The following is an 18,595-nucleotide window of genomic DNA, read 5'->3' on the forward strand; positions in this document are numbered from 1 at the left end:
AGCATACAAACATTTTCCAATCATATAGAGTCACGAAAGTCTGAAATAGCCATCAAATTAATCACTTACCTTTGAAGATTTTCATCTGGTTGCAGTCACAAGAGTCTCAGCTACACAATAAATGTTTGTTTTGTTCAATAAAGTCCCTCTTTATATCCCAAAATCTCAGTTTTGTTGGCGCGTTGTGTTCAGTAATCCACTGGCTCAAAGGCGGTCAAAACACGCAGACGAATACGTCCGAACAGTACCGGTAAAGTTTGTTGAAACATGTCAAACAATTTTTATAATTAATCTTCAGGTTGGCAATTGTCTAAATACTCGATAATATTTCAACCGGACAATAGCGTATTCAATAGAAAGGAAAAACAACGACGGGCACGCACTTGGTCATGTGCGCAAACCAGCACTGCATGCTTCCTCAGTCCACTGACAGAAGGTCTCATTCTTCTTCATTTTTCAGAAAACAATCCTGAAACAATGTCTAAAGACTGTTGACATCTAGTGGAAGCCATAGGAACTGCAATCTGGGTCCTAACCCATTAGAAACTCAATAGGCATTCAATTGAAAACTTCCCACGTCAAATAAAGTCCCACTTCCCGGATGGATTTTCCTCAGATTTTCACCTGCCATATCAGTTCTGTTATACTCACAGACATCATTTGAACGGTTTTGGAAACTTTAAAGTGTGTTCTATCCAAATCTACCATTTATATGCATATCCTAGATTCTGGGCCTGAGTAACAGGCAGTTTACTTTGGGCACTCTTCTCATCCAGATGTCGAATCACTTCCCCTAAGCCATAAGAAGTTAAAATCCGTGTTCGAAGACTGATTTAAGCCTGTCAATCAATCACACAGCATCATCTGATCTGGGAATTTGCAGTGTGCCAGGCTTTTATGAGAGACAATTGTCATCTAAAGCAGAATTGGTTTGGTTGTTTTCGTTCGAGGTTTGTACTGTAAGCCACATTGGTACTTGTGTTGATTCATTGACTTCGCTGTTTAAAGAAGGTAGAGATTGCACACATAAAAACACTGACCACGACGTGATTTGAACACGCAACCTTCTGATCTGGAGTCAGAAGCGCTACCGTTGCGCCACGAGGTCTAGACAAAACGCATCTTTGGAGGGGATGCCTAGTTCAGATTTCGTTGATTGTATCATTTGGAATGGAGGCCTGGATCTCTTGGGAAATGTATTATCTGACAATGCCCCCTCGTCAGCACGTGCCTCTGCCCGACAGGTTAGGTGTATGAAAATAAGTAAATGCAGAGCCCGAATAGCTCAGTCGGTAGAGCATCAGACTTTTAATCTGAGGGTCCAGGGTTCAAGTCCCTGTTCGGGCGCTGCTTTAATGTTTACCTTCCTTCAGTAGGCAGTCTTTCCATACTTGCATTTGGTCAGATTTAAAAATGGCTTTACTGCGAAAGCATACCATGCTATTATCTGAGGACAGCGCCCCTGTTCCAAAAGCATACAAACATTTTCCAATCATATAGAGTCACGAAAGTCAGAAATAGCGATCAAATTAATCACTTACCTTTGAAGATTTTCATCTGGTTGCAGTCACAAGAGTCTCAGCTACACAATAAATGTTTGTTTTGTTCAATAAAGTCCCTCTTTATATCCCAAAATCTCAGTTTTGTTGGCGCGTTGTGTTCAGTAATCCACTGGCTCAAAGGCGGTCAAAACACGCAGACGAATACGTCCGAACAGTACCGGTAAAGTTTGTTGAAACATGTCAAACGATTTTTATAATTAATCTTCAGGTTGGCAATTGTCTAAATACTCGATAATATTTCAACCGGACAATAGCGTATTCAATAGAAAGGAAAAACAACGACGGGCACGCACTTGGTCATGTGCGCAAACCAGCACTGCATGCTTCCTCAGTCCACTGACAGAAGGTCTCATTCTTCTTCATTTTTCAGAAAACAATCCTGAAACAATGTCTAAAGACTGTTGACATCTAGTGGAAGCCATAGGAACTGCAATCTGGGTCCTAACCCATTAGAAACTCAATAGGCATTCAATTGAAAACTTCCCACGTCAAATAAAGTCCCACTTCCCGGATGGATTTTCCTCAGATTTTCACCTGCCATATCAGTTCTGTTATACTCACAGACATCATTTGAACGGTTTTGGAAACTTTAAAGTGTGTTCTATCCAAATCTACCATTTATATGCATATCCTAGATTCTGGGCCTGAGTAACAGGCAGTTTACTTTGGGCACTCTTCTCATCCAGATGTCGAATCACTTCCCCTAAGCCATAAGAAGTTAAAATCCGTGTTCGAAGACTGATTTAAGCCTGTCAATCAATCACACAGCATCATCTGATCTGGGAATTTGCAGTGTGCCAGGCTTTTATGAGAGACAATTGTCATCTAAAGCAGAATTGGTTTGGTTGTTTTCGTTCGAGGTTTGTACTGTAAGCCACATTGGTACTTGTGTTGATTCATTGACTTCGCTGTTTAAAGAAGGTAGAGATTGCACACATAAAAACACTGACCACGACGTGATTTGAACACGCAACCTTCTGATCTGGAGTCAGAAGCGCTACCGTTGCGCCACGAGGTCTAGACAAAACGCATCTTTGGAGGGGATGCCTAGTTCAGATTTCGTTGATTGTATCATTTGGAATGGAGGCCTGGATCTCTTGGGAAATGTATTATCTGACAATGCCCCCTCGTCAGCACGTGCCTCTGCCCGACAGGTTAGGTGTATGAAAATAAGTAAATGCAGAGCCCGAATAGCTCAGTCGGTAGAGCATCAGACTTTTAATCTGAGGGTCCAGGGTTCAAGTCCCTGTTCGGGTGCTGCTTTAATGTTTACCTTCCTTCAGTAGGCAGTCTTTCCATACTTGCATTTGGTCAGATTTAAAAATGGCTTTACTGCGAAAGCATACCATGCGATTATCTGAGGACAGCGCCCCTCTTCCAAAAGCATACAAACATTTTCCAATCATATAGAGTCACGAAAGTCAGAAATAGCCATCAAATTAATCACTTACCTTTGAAGATTTTCATCTGGTTGCAGTCACAAGAGTCTCAGCTACACAATAAATGTTTGTTTTGTTCAATAAAGTCCCTCTTTATATCCCAAAATCTCAGTTTTGTTGGCGCGTTGTGTTCAGTAATCCACTGGCTCAAAGGCGGTCAAAACACGCAGACGAATACGTCCGAACAGTACCGGTAAAGTTTGTTGAAACATGTCAAACGATTTTTATAATTAATCTTCAGGTTGGCAATTGTCTAAATACTCGATAATATTTCAACCGGACAATAGCGTATTCAATAGAAAGGAAAAACAACGACGGGCACGCACTAGGTCATGTGCGCAAACCAGCACTGCATGCTTCCTCAGTCCACTGACAGAAGGTCTCATTCTGCTTCATTTTTCAGAAAACAATCCTGAAACAATGTCTAAAGACTGTTGACATCTAGTGGAAGCCATAGGAACTGCAATCTGGGTCCTAACCCATTAGAAACTCAATAGGCATTCAATTGAAAACTTCCCACGTCAAATAAAGTCCCACTTCCCGGATGGATTTTCCTTAGATTTTCACCTGCCATATCAGTTCTGTTATACTCACAGACATCATTTGAACGGTTTTGGAAACTTTAAAGTGTGTTCTATCCAAATCTACCATTTATATGCATATCCTAGATTCTGGGCCTGAGTAACAGGCAGTTTACTTTGGGCACTCTTCTCATCCAGATGTCGAATCACTTCCCCTAAGCCATAAGAAGTTAAAATCCGTGTTCGAAGACTGATTTAAGCCTGTCAATCAATCACACAGCATCATCTGATCTGGGAATTTGCAGTGTGACAGGCTTTTATGAGAGACAATTGTGATCTAAAGCAGAATTGGTTTGGTTGTTTTCGTTCGAGGTTTGTACTGTAAGCCACATTGGTACTTGTGTTGATTCATTGACTTCGATGTTTAAAGGAGGTAGAGATTGCACACATAAAAACACTGACCACGACGTGATTTGAACACGCAACCTTCTGATCTGGAGTCAGACGCGCTACCGTTGCGCCACGAGGTCTAGACAAAACGCGTCTTTGGAGGGGATGCCTAGTTCAGATTTCGTTGATTGTATCATTTGGAATGGAGGCCTGGATCTCTTGGGAAATGTATTATCTGACAATGCCCCCTCGTCAGCACGTGCCTCTGCCCGACAGGTTAGGTGTATGAAAATAAGTAAATGCAGAGCCCGAATAGCTCAGTCGGTAGAGCATCAGACTTTTAGTCTGAGGGTCCAGGGTTCAAGTCCCTGTTCGGGCGCTGCTTTAATGTTCACCTTCCTTCAGTAGGCAGTCTTTCCATACTTGCATTTGGTCAGATTTAAAAATGGCTTTACTGCGAAAGCATACCATGCGATTATCTGAGGACAGCGCCCCTGTTCCAAAAGCATACAAACATTTTCCAATCATATAGAGTCACGAAAGTCAGAAATAGCCATCAAATTAATCACTTACCTTTGAAGATTTTCATCTGGTTGCAGTCACAAGAGTCTCAGCTACACAATAAATGTTTGTTTTGTTCAATAAAGTCCCTCTTTATATCCCAAAATCTCAGTTTTGTTGGCGCGTTGTGTTCAGTAATCCACTGGCTCAAAGGCGGTCAAAACACGCAGACGAATACGTCCGAACAGTACCGGTAAAGTTTGTTGAAACATGTCAAACGATTTTTATAATTAATCTTCAGGTTGGCAATTGTCTAAATACTCGATAATATTTCAACCGGACAATAGCGTATTCAATAGAAAGGAAAAACAACGACGGGCACGCACTTGGTCATGTGCGCAAACCAGCACTGCATGCTTCCTCAGTCCACTGACAGAAGGTCTCATTCTTCTTCATTTTTCAGAAAACAATCCTGAAACAATGTCTAAAGACTGTTGACATCTAGTGGAAGCCATAGGAACTGCAATCTGGGTCCTAACCCATTAGAAACTCAATAGGCATTCAATTGAAAACTTCCCACATCAAAAAAAATCCCACTTCCCGGATGGATTTTCCTCAGATTTTCACCTGCCATATCAGTTCTGTTATACTCACAGACATCATTTGAACGGTTTTGGAAACTTTAAAGTGTTCTATCCAAATCTACCATTTATATGCATATCCTAGATTCTGGGCCTGAGTAACAGGCAGTTTACTTTGGGCACTCTTCTCATCCAGATGTCGAATCACTTCCCCTAAGCCATAAGAAGTTAAAATCCGTGTTCGAAGACTGATTTAAGCCTGTCAATCAATCACACAGCATCATCTGATCTGGGAATTTGCAGTGTGACAGGCTTTTATGAGAGACAATTGTCATCTAAAGCAGAATTGGTTTGGTTGTTTTCGTTCGAGGTTTGTACTGTAAGCCACATTGGTACTTGTGTTGATTCATTGACTTCGATGTTTAAAGGAGGTAGAGATTGCACACATAAAAACACTGACCACGACGTGATTTGAACACGCAACCTTCTGATCTGGAGTCAGACGCGCTACCGTTGCGCCACGAGGTCTAGACAAAACGCGTCTTTGGAGGGGATGCCTAGTTCAGATTTCGTTGATTGTATCATTTGGAATGGAGGCCTGGATCTCTTGGGAAATGTATTATCTGACAATGCCCCCTCGTCAGCACGTGCCTCTGCCCGACAGGTTAGGTGTATGAAAATAAGTAAATGCAGAGCCCGAATAGCTCAGTCGGTAGAGCATCAGACTTTTAATCTGAGGGTCCAGGGTTCAAGTCCCTGTTCGGGCGCTGCTTTAATGTTCACCTTCCTTCAGTAGGCAGTCTTTCCATACTTGCATTTGGTCAGATTTAAAAATGGCTTTACTGCGAAAGCATACCATGCGATTATCTGAGGACAGCGCCCCTGTTCCAAAAGCATACAAACATTTTCCAATCATATAGAGTCACGAAAGTCAGAAATAGCCATCAAATTAATCACTTACCTTTGAAGATTTTCATCTGGTTGCAGTCACAAGAGTCTCAGCTACATAATAAATGTTTGTTTTGTTCAATAAAGTCCCTCTTTATATCCCAAAATCTCAGTTTTGTTGGCGCGTTGTGTTCAGTAATCCACTGGCTCAAAGGCGGTCAAAACACGCAGACGAATACGTCCGAACAGTACCGGTAAAGTTTGTTGAAACATGTCAAACGATTTTTATAATTAATCTTCAGGTTGGCAATTGTCTAAATACTCGATAATATTTCAACCGGACAATAGCGTATTCAATAGAAAGGAAAAACAACGACGGGCACGCACTAGGTCATGTGCGCAAACCAGCACTGCATGCTTCCTCAGTCCACTGACAGAAGGTCTCATTCTTCTTCATTTTTCAGAAAACAATCCTGAAACAATGTCTAAAGACTGTTGACATCTAGTGGAAGCCATAGGAACTGCAATCTGGGTCCTAACCCATTAGAAACTCAATAGGCATTCAATTGAAAACTTCCCACGTCAAATAAAGTCCCACTTCCCGGATGGATTTTCCTCAGATTTTCACCTGCCATATCAGTTCTGTTATACTCACAGACATCATTTGAACGGTTTTGGAAACTTTAAAGTGTGTTCTATCCAAATCTACCATTTATATATGCATATCCTAGATTCTGGGCCTGAGTAACAGGCAGTTTACTTTGGGCACTCTTCTCATCCAGATGTCGAATCACTTCCCCTAAGCCATAAGAAGTTAAAATCCGTGTTCGAAGACTGATTTAAGCCTGTCAATCAATCACACAGCATCATCTGATCTGGAAATTTGCAGTGTGACAGGCTTTTATGAGAGACAATTGTCATCTAAAGCAGAATTGGTTTGGTTGTTTTCGTTCGAGGTTTGTACTGTAAGCCACATTGGTACTTGTGTTGATTCATTGACTTCGCTGTTTAAAGAAGGTAGAGATTGCACACATAAAAACACTGACCACGACGTGATTTGAACACGCAACCTTCTGATCTGGAGTCAGACGCGCTACCGTTGCGCCACGAGGTCTAGACAAAACGCATCTTTGGAGGGGATTCCTAGTTCAGATTTCGTTGATTGTATCATTTGGAATGGAGGCCTGGATCTCTTGGGAAATGTATTATCTGACAATGCCCCCTCGTCAGCACGTGCCTCTGCCCGACAGGTTAGGTGTATGAAAATAAGCAAATGCAGAGCCCGAATAGCTCAGTCGGTAGAGCATCAGACTTTTAATCTGAGGGTCCAGGGTTGAAGTCCCTGTTCGGGCGCTGCTTTAATGTTTACCTTCCTTCAGTAGGCAGTCTTTCCATACTTGCATTTGGTCAGATTTAAAAATGGCTTTACTGCGAAAGCATACCATGCGATTATCTGAGGACAGCGCCCCTGTTCCAAAAGCATACAAACATTTTCCAATCATATAGAGTCACGAAAGTCAGAAATAGCGATCAAATTAATCACTTACCTTTGAAGATTTTCATCTGGTTGCAGTCACAAGAGTCTCAGCTACACAATAAATGTTTGTTTTGTTCAATAAAGTCCCTCTTTATATCCCAAAATCTCAGTTTTGTTGGCGCGTTGTGTTCAGTAATCCACTGGCTCAAAGGCGGTCAAAACACGCAGACGAATACGTCCGAACAGTACCGGTAAAGTTTGTTGAAACATGTCAAACGATTTTTATAATTAATCTTCAGGTTGGCAATTGTCTAAATACTCGATAATATTTCAACCGGACAATAGCGTATTCAATAGAAAGGAAAAACAACGACGGGCACGCACTAGGTCATGTGCGCAAACCAGCACTGCATGCTTCCTCAGTCCACTGACAGAAGGTCTCATTCTTCTTCATTTTTCAGAAAACAATCCTGAAACAATGTCTAAAGACTGTTGACATCTAGTGGAAGCCATAGGAACTGCAATCTGGGTCCTAACCCATTAGAAACTCAATAGGCATTCAATTGAAAACTTCCCACGTCAAATAAAGTCCCACTTCCCGGATGGATTTTCCTCAGATTTTCACCTGCCATATCAGTTCTGTTATACTCACAGACATCATTTGAACGGTTTTGGAAACTTTAAAGTGTGTTCTATCCAAATCTACCATTTATATGCATATCCTAGATTCTGGGCCTGAGTAACAGGCAGTTTACTTTGGGCACTCTTCTCATCCAGATGTCGAATCACTTCCCCTAAGCCATAAGAAGTTAAAATCCGTGTTCGAAGACTGATTTAAGCCTGTCAATCAATCACACAGCATCATCTGATCTGGGAATTTGCAGTGTGACAGGCTTTTATGAGAGACAATTGTCATCTAAAGCAGAATTGGTTTGGTTGTTTTCGTTCGAGGTTTGTACTGTAAGCCACATTGGTACTTGTGTTGATTCATTGACTTCGATGTTTAAAGGAGGTAGAGATTGCACACATAAAAACACTGACCACGACGTGATTTGAACACGCAACCTTCTGATCTGGAGTCAGACGCGCTACCGTTGCGCCACGAGGTCTAGACAAAACGCGTCTTTGGAGGGGATGCCTAGTTCAGATTTCGTTGATTGTATCATTTGGAATGGAGGCCTGGATCTCTTGGGAAATGTATTATCTGACAATGCCCCCTCGTCAGCACGTGCCTCTGCCCGACAGGTTAGGTGTATGAAAATAAGCAAATGCAGAGCCCGAATAGCTCAGTCGGTAGAGCATCAGACTTTTAATCTGAGGGTCCAGGGTTGAAGTCCCTGTTCGGGCGCTGCTTTAATGTTTACCTTCCTTCAGTAGGCAGTCTTTCCATACTTGCATTTGGTCAGATTTAAAAATGGCTTTACTGCGAAAGCATACCATGCGATTATCTGAGGACAGCGCCCCTGTTCCAAAAGCATACAAACATTTTCCAATCATATAGAGTCACGAAAGTCAGAAATAGCGATCAAATTAATCACTTACCTTTGAAGATTTTCATCTGGTTGCAGTCACAAGAGTCTCAGCTACACAATAAATGTTTGTTTTGTTCAATAAAGTCCCTCTTTATATCCCAAAATCTCAGTTTTGTTGGCGCGTTGTGTTCAGTAATCCACTGGCTCAAAGGCGGTCAAAACACGCAGACGAATACGTCCGAACAGTACCGGTAAAGTTTGTTGAAACATGTCAAACGATTTTTATAATTAATCTTCAGGTTGGCAATTGTCTAAATACTCGATAATATTTCAACCGGACAATAGCGTATTCAATAGAAAGGAAAAACAACGACGGGCACGCACTAGGTCATGTGCGCAAACCAGCACTGCATGCTTCCTCAGTCCACTGACAGAAGGTCTCATTCTTCTTCATTTTTCAGAAAACAATCCTGAAACAATGTCTAAAGACTGTTGACATCTAGTGGAAGCCATAGGAACTGCAATCTGGGTCCTAACCCATTAGAAACTCAATAGGCATTCAATTGAAAACTTCCCACGTCAAATAAAGTCCCACTTCCCGGATGGATTTTCCTCAGATTTTCACCTGCCATATCAGTTCTGTTATACTCACAGACATCATTTGAACGGTTTTGGAAACTTTAAAGTGTGTTCTATCCAAATCTACCATTTATATGCATATCCTAGATTCTGGGCCTGAGTAACAGGCAGTTTACTTTGGGCACTCTTCTCATCCAGATGTCGAATCACTTCCCCTAAGCCATAAGAAGTTAAAATCCGAGTTCGAAGACTGATTTAAGCCTGTCAATCAATCACACAGCATCATCTGATCTGGGAATTTGCAGTGTGCCAGGCTTTTATGAGAGACAATTGTCATCTAAAGCAGAATTGGTTTGGTTGTTTTCGTTCGAGGTTTGTACTGTAAGCCACATTGGTACTTGTGTTGATTCATTGACTTCGCTGTTTAAAGAAGGTAGAGATTGCACACATAAAAACACTGACCACGACGTGATTTGAACACGCAACCTTCTGATCTGGAGTCAGAAGCGCTACCGTTGCGCCACGAGGTCTAGACAAAACGCATCTTTGGAGGGGATGCCTAGTTCAGATTTCGTTGATTGTATCATTTGGAATGGAGGCCTGGATCTCTTGGGAAATGTATTATCTGACAATGCCCCCTCGTCAGCACGTGCCTCTGCCCGACAGGTTAGGTGTATGAAAATAAGTAAATGCAGAGCCCGAATTGCTCAGTCGGTAGAGCATCAGACTTTTAATCTGAGGGTCCAGGGTTCAAGTCCCTGTTCGGGCGCTGCTTTAATGTTTACCTTCCTTCAGTAGGCAGTCTTTCCATACTTGCATTTGGTCAGATTTAAAAATGGCTTTACTGCGAAAGCATACCATGCTATTATCTGAGGACAGCGCCCCTGTTCCAAAAGCATACAAACATTTTCCAATCATATAGAGTCACGAAAGTCAGAAATAGCGATCAAATTAATCACTTACCTTTGAAGATTTTCATCTGGTTGCAGTCACAAGAGTCTCAGCTACACAATAAATGTTTGTTTTGTTCAATAAAGTCCCTCTTTATATCCCAAAATCTCAGTTTTGTTGGCGCGTTGTGTTCAGTAATCCACTGGCTCAAAGGCGGTCAAAACACGCAGACGAATACGTCCGAACAGTACCGGTAAAGTTTGTTGAAACATGTCAAACGATTTTTATAATTAATCTTCAGGTTGGCAATTGTCTAAATACTCGATAATATTTCAACCGGACAATAGCGTATTCAATAGAAAGGAAAAACAACGACGGGCACGCACTTGGTCATGTGCGCAAACCAGCACTGCATGCTTCCTCAGTCCACTGACAGAAGGTCTCATTCTTCTTCATTTTTCAGAAAACAATCCTGAAACAATGTCTAAAGACTGTTGACATCTAGTGGAAGCCATAGGAACTGCAATCTGGGTCCTAACCCATTAGAAACTCAATAGGCATTCAATTGAAAACTTCCCACGTCAAATAAAGTCCCACTTCCCGGATGGATTTTCCTCAGATTTTCACCTGCCATATCAGTTCTGTTATACTCACAGACATCATTTGAACGGTTTTGGAAACTTTAAAGTGTGTTCTATCCAAATCTACCATTTATATGCATATCCTAGATTCTGGGCCTGAGTAACAGGCAGTTTACTTTGGGCACTCTTCTCATCCAGATGTCGAATCACTTCCCCTAAGCCATAAGAAGTTAAAATCCGTGTTCGAAGACTGATTTAAGCCTGTCAATCAATCACACAGCATCATCTGATCTGGGAATTTGCAGTGTGACAGGCTTTTATGAGAGACAATTGTCATCTAAAGCAGAATTGGTTTGGTTGTTTTCGTTCGAGGTTTGTACTGTAAGCCACATTGGTACATGTGTTGATTCATTGACTTCGATGTTTAAAGGAGGTAGAGATTGCACACATAAAAACACTGACCACGAAGTGATTTGAACACGCAACCTTCTGATCTGGAGTCAGACGCGCTACCGTTGCGCCACGAGGTCTAGACAAAACTCGTCTTTGGAGGGGATGCCTAGTTCAGATTTCGTTGATTGTATCATTTGGAATGGAGGCCTGGATCTCTTGGGAAATGTATTATCTGACAATGCCCCCTCGTCAGCACGTGCCTCTGCCCGACAGGTTAGGTGTATGAAAAAAAGTAAATGCAGAGCCCGAATAGCTCAGTCGGTAGAGCATCAGACTTTTAATCTGAGGGTCCAGGGTTCAAGTCCCTGTTCGGGCGCTGCTTTAATGTTCACCTTCCTTCAGTAGGCAGTCTTTCCATACTTGCATTTGGTCAGATTTAAAAATGGCTTTACTGCGAAAGCATACCATGCTATTATCTGAGGACAGCGCCCCTGTTCCAAAAGCATACAAACATTTTCCAATCATATAGAGTCACGAAAGTCAGAAATAGCGATCAAATTAATCACTTACCTTTGAAGATTTTCATCTGGTTGCAGTCACAAGAGTCTCAGCTACACAATAAATGTTTGTTTTGTTCAATAAAGTCCCTCTTTATATCCCAAAATCTCAGTTTTGTTGGCGCGTTGTGTTCAGTAATCCACTGGCTCAAAGGCGGTCAAAACACGCAGACGAATACGTCCGAACAGTACCGGTAAAGTTTGTTGAAACATGTCAAACGATTTTTATAATTAATCTTCAGGTTGGCAATTGTCTAAATACTCGATAATATTTCAACCGGACAATAGCGTATTCAATAGAAAGGAAAAACAACGACGGGCACGCACTTGGTCATGTGCGCAAACCAGCACTGCATGCTTCCTCAGTCCACTGACAGAAGGTCTCATTCTTCTTCATTTTTCAGAAAACAATCCTGAAACAATGTCTAAAGACTGTTGACATCTAGTGGAAGCCATAGGAACTGCAATCTGGGTCCTAACCCATTAGAAACTCAATAGGCATTCAATTGAAAACTTCCCACATCAAAAGAAATCCCACTTCCCGGATGGATTTTCCTCAGATTTTCACCTGCCATATCAGTTCTGTTATACTCACAGACATCATTTGAACGGTTTTGGAAACTTTAAAGTGTTCTATCCAAATCTACCATTTATATGCATATCCTAGATTCTGGGCCTGAGTAACAGGCAGTTTACTTTGGGCACTCTTCTCATCCAGATGTCGAATCACTTCCCCTAAGCCATAAGAAGTTAAAATCCGTGTTCGAAGACTGATTTAAGCCTGTCAATCAATCACACAGCATCATCTGATCTGGGAATTTGCAGTGTGACAGGCTTTTATGAGAGACAATTGTCATCTAAAGCAGAATTGGTTTGGTTGTTTTCGTTCGAGGTTTGTACTGTAAGCCACATTGGTACTTGTGTTGATTCATTGACTTCGATGTTTAAAGGAGGTAGAGATTGCACACATAAAAACACTGACCACGACGTGATTTGAACACGCAACCTTCTGATCTGGAGTCAGACGCGCTACCGTTGCGCCACGAGGTCTAGACAAAACGCGTCTTTGGAGGGGATGCCTAGTTCAGATTTCGTTGATTGTATCATTTGGAATGGAGGCCTGGATCTCTTGGGAAATGTATTATCTGACAATGCCCCCTCGTCAGCACGTGCCTCTGCCCGACAGGTTAGGTGTATGAAAATAAGTAAATGCAGAGCCCGAATAGCTCAGTCGGTAGAGCATCAGACTTTTAATCTGAGGGTCCAGGGTTCAAGTCCCTGTTTGGGCGCTGCTTTAATGTTCACCTTCCTTCAGTAGGCAGTCTTTCCATACTTGCATTTGGTCAGATTTAAAAATGGCTTTACTGCGAAAGCATGCCATGCGATTATCTGAGGACAGCGCCCCTGTTCCAAAAGCATACAAACATTTTCCAATCATATAGAGTCACGAAAGTCAGAAATAGCCATCAAATTAATCACTTACCTTTGAAGATTTTCATCTGGTTGCAGTCACAAGAGTCTCAGCTACACAATAAATGTTTGTTTTGTTCAATAAAGTCCCTCTTTATATCCCAAAATCTCAGTTTTGTTGGCGCGTTGTGTTCAGTAATCCACTGGCTCAAAGGCGGTCAAAACACGCAGACGAATACGTCCGAACAGTACCGGTAAAGTTTGTTGAAACATGTCAAACGATTTTTATAATTAATCTTCAGGTTGGCAATTGTCTAAATACTCGATAATATTTCAACCGGACAATAGCGTATTCAATAGAAAGGAAAAACAACGACGGGCACGCACTAGGTCATGTGCGCAAACCAGCACTGCATGCTTCCTCAGTCCACTGACAGAAGGTCTCATTCTTCTTCATTTTTCAGAAAACAATCCTGAAACAATGTCTAAAGACTGTTGACATCTAGTGGAAGCCATAGGAACTGCAATCTGGGTCCTAACCCATTAGAAACTCAATAGGCATTCAATTGAAAACTTCCCACGTCAAATAAAGTCCCACTTCCCGGATGGATTTTCCTCAGATTTTCACCTGCCATATCAGTTCTGTTATACTCACAGACATCATTTGAACGGTTTTGGAAACTTTAAAGTGTGTTCTATCCAAATCTACCATTTATATATGCATATCCTAGATTCTGGGCCTGAGTAACAGGCAGTTTACTTTGGGCACTCTTCTCATCCAGATGTCGAATCACTTCCCCTAAGCCATAAGAAGTTAAAATCCGTGTTCGAAGACTGATTTAAGCCTGTCAATCAATCACACAGCATCATCTGATCTGGAAATTTGCAGTGTGACAGGCTTTTATGAGAGACAATTGTCATCTAAAGCAGAATTGGTTTGGTTGTTTTCGTTCGAGGTTTGTACTGTAAGCCACATTGGTACTTGTGTTGATTCATTGACTTCGCTGTTTAAAGAAGGTAGAGATTGCACACATAAAAACACTGACCACGACGTGATTTGAACACGCAACCTTCTGATCTGGCGTCAGACGCGCTACCGTTGCGCCACGAGGTCTAGACAAAACGCATCTTTGGAGGGGATGCCTAGTTCAGATTTCGTTGATTGTATCATTTGGAATGGAGGCCTGGATCTCTTGGGAAATGTATTATCTGACAATGCCCCCTCGTCAGCACGTGCCTCTGCCCGACAGGTTAGGTGTATGAAAATAAGCAAATGCAGAGCCTGAATAGCTCAGTCGGTAGAGCATCAGACTTTTAATCTGAGGGTCCAGGGTTGAAGTCCCTGTTCGGGCGCTGCTTTAATGTTTACCTTCCTTCAGTAGGCAGTCTTTCCATACTTGCATTTGGTCAGATTTAAAAATGGCTTTACTGCGAAAGCATACCATGCGATTATCTGAGGACAGCGCCCCTGTTCCAAAAGCATACAAACATTTTCCAATCATATAGAGTCACGAAAGTCAGAAATAGCGATCAAATTAATCACTTACCTTTGAAGATTTTCATCTGGTTGCAGTCACAAGAGTCTCAGCTACACAATAAATGTTTGTTTTGTTCAATAAAGTCCCTCTTTATATCCCAAAATCTCAGTTTTGTTGGCGCGTTGTGTTCAGTAATCCACTGGCTCAAAGGCGGTCAAAACACGCAGACGAATACGTCCGAACAGTACCGGTAAAGTTTGTTGAAACATGTCAAACGATTTTTATAATTAATCTTCAGGTTGGCAATTGTCTAAATACTCGATAATATTTCAACCGGACAATAGCGTATTCAATAGAAAGGAAAAACAACGACGGGCACGCACTAGGTCATGTGCGCAAACCAGCACTGCATGCTTCCTCAGTCCACTGACAGAAGGTCTCATTCTGCTTCATTTTTCAGAAAACAATCCTGAAACAATGTCTAAAGACTGTTGACATCTAGTGGAAGCCATAGGAACTGCAATCTGGGTCCTAACCCATTAGAAACTCAATAGGCATTCAATTGAAAACTTCCCACGTCAAATAAAGTCCCACTTCCCGGATGGATTTTCCTCAGATTTTCACCTGCCATATCAGTTCTGTTATACTCACAGACATCATTTGAACGGTTTTGGAAACTTTAAAGTGTGTTCTATCCAAATCTACCATTTATATGCATATCCTAGATTCTGGGCCTGAGTAACAGGCAGTTTACTTTGGGCACTCTTCTCATCCAGATGTCGAATCACTTCCCCTAAGCCATAAGAAGTTAAAATCCGTGTTCGAAGACTGATTTAAGCCTGTCAATCAATCACACAGCATCATCTGATCTGGGAATTTGCAGTGTGACAGGCTTTTATGAGAGACAATTGTCATCTAAAGCAGAATTGGTTTGGTTGTTTTCGTTCGAGGTTTGTACTGTAAGCCACATTGGTACTTGTGTTGATTCATTGACTTCGATGTTTAAAGGAGGTAGAGATTGCACACATAAAAACACTGACCACGACGTGATTTGAACACGCAACCTTCTGATCTGGAGTCAGACGCGCTACCGTTGCGCCACGAGGTCTAGACAAAACGCGTCTTTGGAGGGGATGCCTAGTTCAGATTTCGTTGATTGTATCATTTGGAATGGAGGCCTGGATCTCTTGTGAAATGTATTATCTGACAATGCCCCCTCGTCAGCACATGCCTCTGCCCGACAGGTTAGGTGTATGAAAATAAGTAAATGCAGAGCCCGAATAGCTCAGTCGGTAGAGCATCAGACTTTTAATCTGAGGGTCCAGGGTTCAAGTCCCTGTTCGGGCGCTGCTTTAATGTTCACCTTCCTTCAGTAGGCAGTCTTTCCATACTTGCATTTGGTCAGATTTAAAAATGGCTTTACTGCGAAAGCATACCATGTGATTATCTGAGGACAGCACCCCTCTTCCAAAAGCATACAAACATTTTCCAATCATATAGAGTCACGAAAGTCAGAAATAGCCATCAAATTAATCACTTACCTTTGAAGATTTTCATCTGGCTGCAGTCACAAGAGTCTCAGCTACACAATAAATGTTTGTTTTGTTCAATAAAGTCCCTCTTTATATCCCAAAATCTCAGTTTTGTTGGCGCGTTGTGTTCAGTAATCCACTGGCTAAAAGGCGGTCAAAACACGCAGACGAATACGTCCGAACAGTACCGGTAAAGTTTGTTGAAACATGTCAAACGATTTTTATAATTAATCTTCAGGTTGGCAATTGTCTAAATACTCAATAATATTTCAACCGGACAATAGCGTATTCAATAGAAAGGAAAAACAACGACGGGCACGCACTTGGTCATGTGCGCAAACCAGCACTGCATGCTTCCTCAGTCCACTGACAGAAGGTCTCATTCTTCTTCATTTTTCAGAAAACAATCCTGAAACAATGTCTAAAGACTGTTGACATCTAGTGGAAGCCATAGGAACTGCAATCTGGGTCCTAACCCATTAGAAACTCAATAGGCATTCAATTGAAAACTTCCCACGTCAAATAAAGTCCCACTTCCCGGATGGATTTTCCTCAGATTTTCACCTGCCATATCAGTTCTGTTATACTCACAGACATCATTTGAACGGTTTTGGAAACTTTAAAGTGTGTTCTATCCAAATCTACCATTTATATGCATATCCTAGATTCTGGGCCTGAGTAACAGGCAGTTTACTTTGGGCACTCTTCTCATCCAGATGTCGAATCACATCCCCTAAACCATAAGAAGTTAAAATCCGTGTTCGAAGACTGATTTAAGCCTGTCAATCAATCACACAGCATCATCTGATCTGGGAATTTGCAGTGTGACAGGCTTTTATGAGAGACAATTGTCATCTAAAGCAGAATTGGTTTGGTTGTTTTCGTTCGAGGTTTGTACTGTAAGCCACATTGGTACTTGTGTTGATTCATTGACTTCGCTGTTTAAAGAAGGTAGAGATTGCACACATAAAAACACTGACCACGACGTGATTTGAACACGCAACCTTCTGATCTGGAGTCAGACGCGCTACCGTTGCGCCACGAGGTCTAGACAAAACGCATCTTTGGAGGGGATGCCTAGTTCAGATTTCGTTGATTGTATCATTTGGAATGGAGGCCTGGATCTCTTGGGAAATGTATTATCTGACAATGCCCCCTCGTCAGCACGTGCCTCTGCCCGACAGGTTAGGTGTATGAAAATAAGTAAATGCAGAGCCCGAATAGCTCAGTCTGTAGAGCATTAGACTTTTAATCTGAGGGTCCAGGGTTGAAGTCCCTGTTCGGGCGCTGCTTTAATGTTTACCTTCCTTCAGTAGGCAGTCTTTCCATACTTGCATTTGGTCAGATTTAAAAATGGCTTTACTGCGAAAGCATACCATGCGATTATCTGAGGACAGCGCCCCTCTTCCAAAAGCATACAAACATTTTCCAATCATATATAGTCACGAAAGTCAGAAATAGCGATCAAATTAATCACTTACCTTTGAAGATTTTCATCTGGTTGCAGTCACAAGAGTCTCAGCTACACAATAAATGTTTGTTTTGTTCAATAAAGTCCCTCTTTATATCCCAAAATCTCAGTTTTGTTGGCGCGTTGTGTTCAGTAATCCACTGGCTCAAAGGCGGTCAAAACACGCAGACGAATACGTCCGAACAGTACCGGTAAAGTTTGTTGAAACATGTCAAACGATTTTTATAATTAATCTTCAGGTTGGCAATTGTCTAAATACTCGATAATATTTCAACCGGACAATAGCATATTCAATAGAAAGGAAAAACAAAGACGGGCACGCACTTGGTCATGTGCGCAAACCAGCACTGCATGCTTCCTCAGTCCACTGACAGAAGGTCTCATTCTTCTTCATTTTTCAGAAAACAATCCTGAAACAATGTCTAAAGACTGTTGACATCTAGTGGAAGCCATAGGAACTGCAATCTGGGTCCTAACCCATTAGAAACTCAATAGGCATTCAATTGAAAACTTCCCACATCAAAAAAAATCCCACTTCCCGGATGGATTTTCCTCAGATTTTCACCTGCCATATCAGTTCTGTTATACTCACAGACATCATTTGAACGGTTTTGGAAACTTTAAAGTGTGTTCTATCCAAATCTACCATTTATATGCATATCCTAGATTCTGGGCCTGAGTAACAGGCAGTTTACTTTGGGCACTCTTCTCATCCAGATGTCGAATCACTTCCCCTAAGCCATAAGAAGTTAAAATCCGTGTTCGAAGACTGATTTTAGCCTGTCAATCAATCACACAGCATCATCTGATCTGGGAATTTGCAGTGTGCCAGGCTTTTATGAGAGACAATTGTCATCTAAAGCAGAATTGGT

General features: G+C 41.7%; 23 non-coding genes across 23 annotated transcripts; 11 read left to right on the top strand and 12 right to left on the bottom strand.

Annotated features, from left to right (window-relative positions):
• Window positions 1–1,036: 1,036 nt before the first annotated feature.
• On the bottom strand, window positions 1,037–1,108 carry trnaw-cca (transfer RNA tryptophan (anticodon CCA)). Its single transcript has one exon. It is a non-coding gene; the product is annotated as a tRNA-Trp (tRNA).
• Window positions 1,109–1,274: 166 nt separating this feature from the next.
• On the top strand, window positions 1,275–1,347 carry trnak-uuu (transfer RNA lysine (anticodon UUU)). The gene has a single exon. It is a non-coding gene; the product is annotated as a tRNA-Lys (tRNA).
• A 1,161-nt stretch (window positions 1,348–2,508) lies between these two features.
• On the bottom strand, window positions 2,509–2,580 carry trnaw-cca (transfer RNA tryptophan (anticodon CCA)). Its single transcript has one exon. It is a non-coding gene; the product is annotated as a tRNA-Trp (tRNA).
• A 166-nt stretch (window positions 2,581–2,746) lies between these two features.
• On the top strand, window positions 2,747–2,819 carry trnak-uuu (transfer RNA lysine (anticodon UUU)). Its single transcript has one exon. It is a non-coding gene; the product is annotated as a tRNA-Lys (tRNA).
• A 1,161-nt stretch (window positions 2,820–3,980) lies between these two features.
• Window positions 3,981–4,052, bottom strand: trnaw-cca (transfer RNA tryptophan (anticodon CCA)). Its single transcript has one exon. It is a non-coding gene; the product is annotated as a tRNA-Trp (tRNA).
• A 166-nt stretch (window positions 4,053–4,218) lies between these two features.
• On the top strand, window positions 4,219–4,291 carry trnak-uuu (transfer RNA lysine (anticodon UUU)). Its single transcript has one exon. It is a non-coding gene; the product is annotated as a tRNA-Lys (tRNA).
• A 1,159-nt stretch (window positions 4,292–5,450) lies between these two features.
• Window positions 5,451–5,522, bottom strand: trnaw-cca (transfer RNA tryptophan (anticodon CCA)). Its single transcript has one exon. It is a non-coding gene; the product is annotated as a tRNA-Trp (tRNA).
• A 166-nt stretch (window positions 5,523–5,688) lies between these two features.
• On the top strand, window positions 5,689–5,761 carry trnak-uuu (transfer RNA lysine (anticodon UUU)). Its single transcript has one exon. It is a non-coding gene; the product is annotated as a tRNA-Lys (tRNA).
• Window positions 5,762–6,924: 1,163 nt separating this feature from the next.
• On the bottom strand, window positions 6,925–6,996 carry trnaw-cca (transfer RNA tryptophan (anticodon CCA)). The gene has a single exon. It is a non-coding gene; the product is annotated as a tRNA-Trp (tRNA).
• Window positions 6,997–7,162: 166 nt separating this feature from the next.
• trnak-uuu (transfer RNA lysine (anticodon UUU)) lies at window positions 7,163–7,235 on the top strand. The gene has a single exon. It is a non-coding gene; the product is annotated as a tRNA-Lys (tRNA).
• A 1,161-nt stretch (window positions 7,236–8,396) lies between these two features.
• Window positions 8,397–8,468, bottom strand: trnaw-cca (transfer RNA tryptophan (anticodon CCA)). The gene has a single exon. It is a non-coding gene; the product is annotated as a tRNA-Trp (tRNA).
• A 166-nt stretch (window positions 8,469–8,634) lies between these two features.
• Window positions 8,635–8,707, top strand: trnak-uuu (transfer RNA lysine (anticodon UUU)). The gene has a single exon. It is a non-coding gene; the product is annotated as a tRNA-Lys (tRNA).
• A 1,161-nt stretch (window positions 8,708–9,868) lies between these two features.
• Window positions 9,869–9,940, bottom strand: trnaw-cca (transfer RNA tryptophan (anticodon CCA)). The gene has a single exon. It is a non-coding gene; the product is annotated as a tRNA-Trp (tRNA).
• A 166-nt stretch (window positions 9,941–10,106) lies between these two features.
• On the top strand, window positions 10,107–10,179 carry trnak-uuu (transfer RNA lysine (anticodon UUU)). Its single transcript has one exon. It is a non-coding gene; the product is annotated as a tRNA-Lys (tRNA).
• A 1,161-nt stretch (window positions 10,180–11,340) lies between these two features.
• On the bottom strand, window positions 11,341–11,412 carry trnaw-cca (transfer RNA tryptophan (anticodon CCA)). The gene has a single exon. It is a non-coding gene; the product is annotated as a tRNA-Trp (tRNA).
• Window positions 11,413–11,578: 166 nt separating this feature from the next.
• On the top strand, window positions 11,579–11,651 carry trnak-uuu (transfer RNA lysine (anticodon UUU)). Its single transcript has one exon. It is a non-coding gene; the product is annotated as a tRNA-Lys (tRNA).
• Window positions 11,652–12,810: 1,159 nt separating this feature from the next.
• On the bottom strand, window positions 12,811–12,882 carry trnaw-cca (transfer RNA tryptophan (anticodon CCA)). Its single transcript has one exon. It is a non-coding gene; the product is annotated as a tRNA-Trp (tRNA).
• A 166-nt stretch (window positions 12,883–13,048) lies between these two features.
• Window positions 13,049–13,121, top strand: trnak-uuu (transfer RNA lysine (anticodon UUU)). Its single transcript has one exon. It is a non-coding gene; the product is annotated as a tRNA-Lys (tRNA).
• Window positions 13,122–14,284: 1,163 nt separating this feature from the next.
• On the bottom strand, window positions 14,285–14,356 carry trnaw-cca (transfer RNA tryptophan (anticodon CCA)). The gene has a single exon. It is a non-coding gene; the product is annotated as a tRNA-Trp (tRNA).
• Window positions 14,357–14,522: 166 nt separating this feature from the next.
• Window positions 14,523–14,595, top strand: trnak-uuu (transfer RNA lysine (anticodon UUU)). The gene has a single exon. It is a non-coding gene; the product is annotated as a tRNA-Lys (tRNA).
• Window positions 14,596–15,756: 1,161 nt separating this feature from the next.
• On the bottom strand, window positions 15,757–15,828 carry trnaw-cca (transfer RNA tryptophan (anticodon CCA)). The gene has a single exon. It is a non-coding gene; the product is annotated as a tRNA-Trp (tRNA).
• A 166-nt stretch (window positions 15,829–15,994) lies between these two features.
• trnak-uuu (transfer RNA lysine (anticodon UUU)) lies at window positions 15,995–16,067 on the top strand. Its single transcript has one exon. It is a non-coding gene; the product is annotated as a tRNA-Lys (tRNA).
• Window positions 16,068–17,228: 1,161 nt separating this feature from the next.
• Window positions 17,229–17,300, bottom strand: trnaw-cca (transfer RNA tryptophan (anticodon CCA)). The gene has a single exon. It is a non-coding gene; the product is annotated as a tRNA-Trp (tRNA).
• Between the last annotated feature and the right edge of the window lie 1,295 nt (window positions 17,301–18,595).

Source organism: Salmo salar, chromosome 03 (assembly GCF_965601325.2).
Source record: "Salmo salar chromosome 03, fSalSal1, whole genome shotgun sequence".
Taxonomy (NCBI): Eukaryota; Metazoa; Chordata; class Actinopteri; order Salmoniformes; family Salmonidae; genus Salmo; species Salmo salar.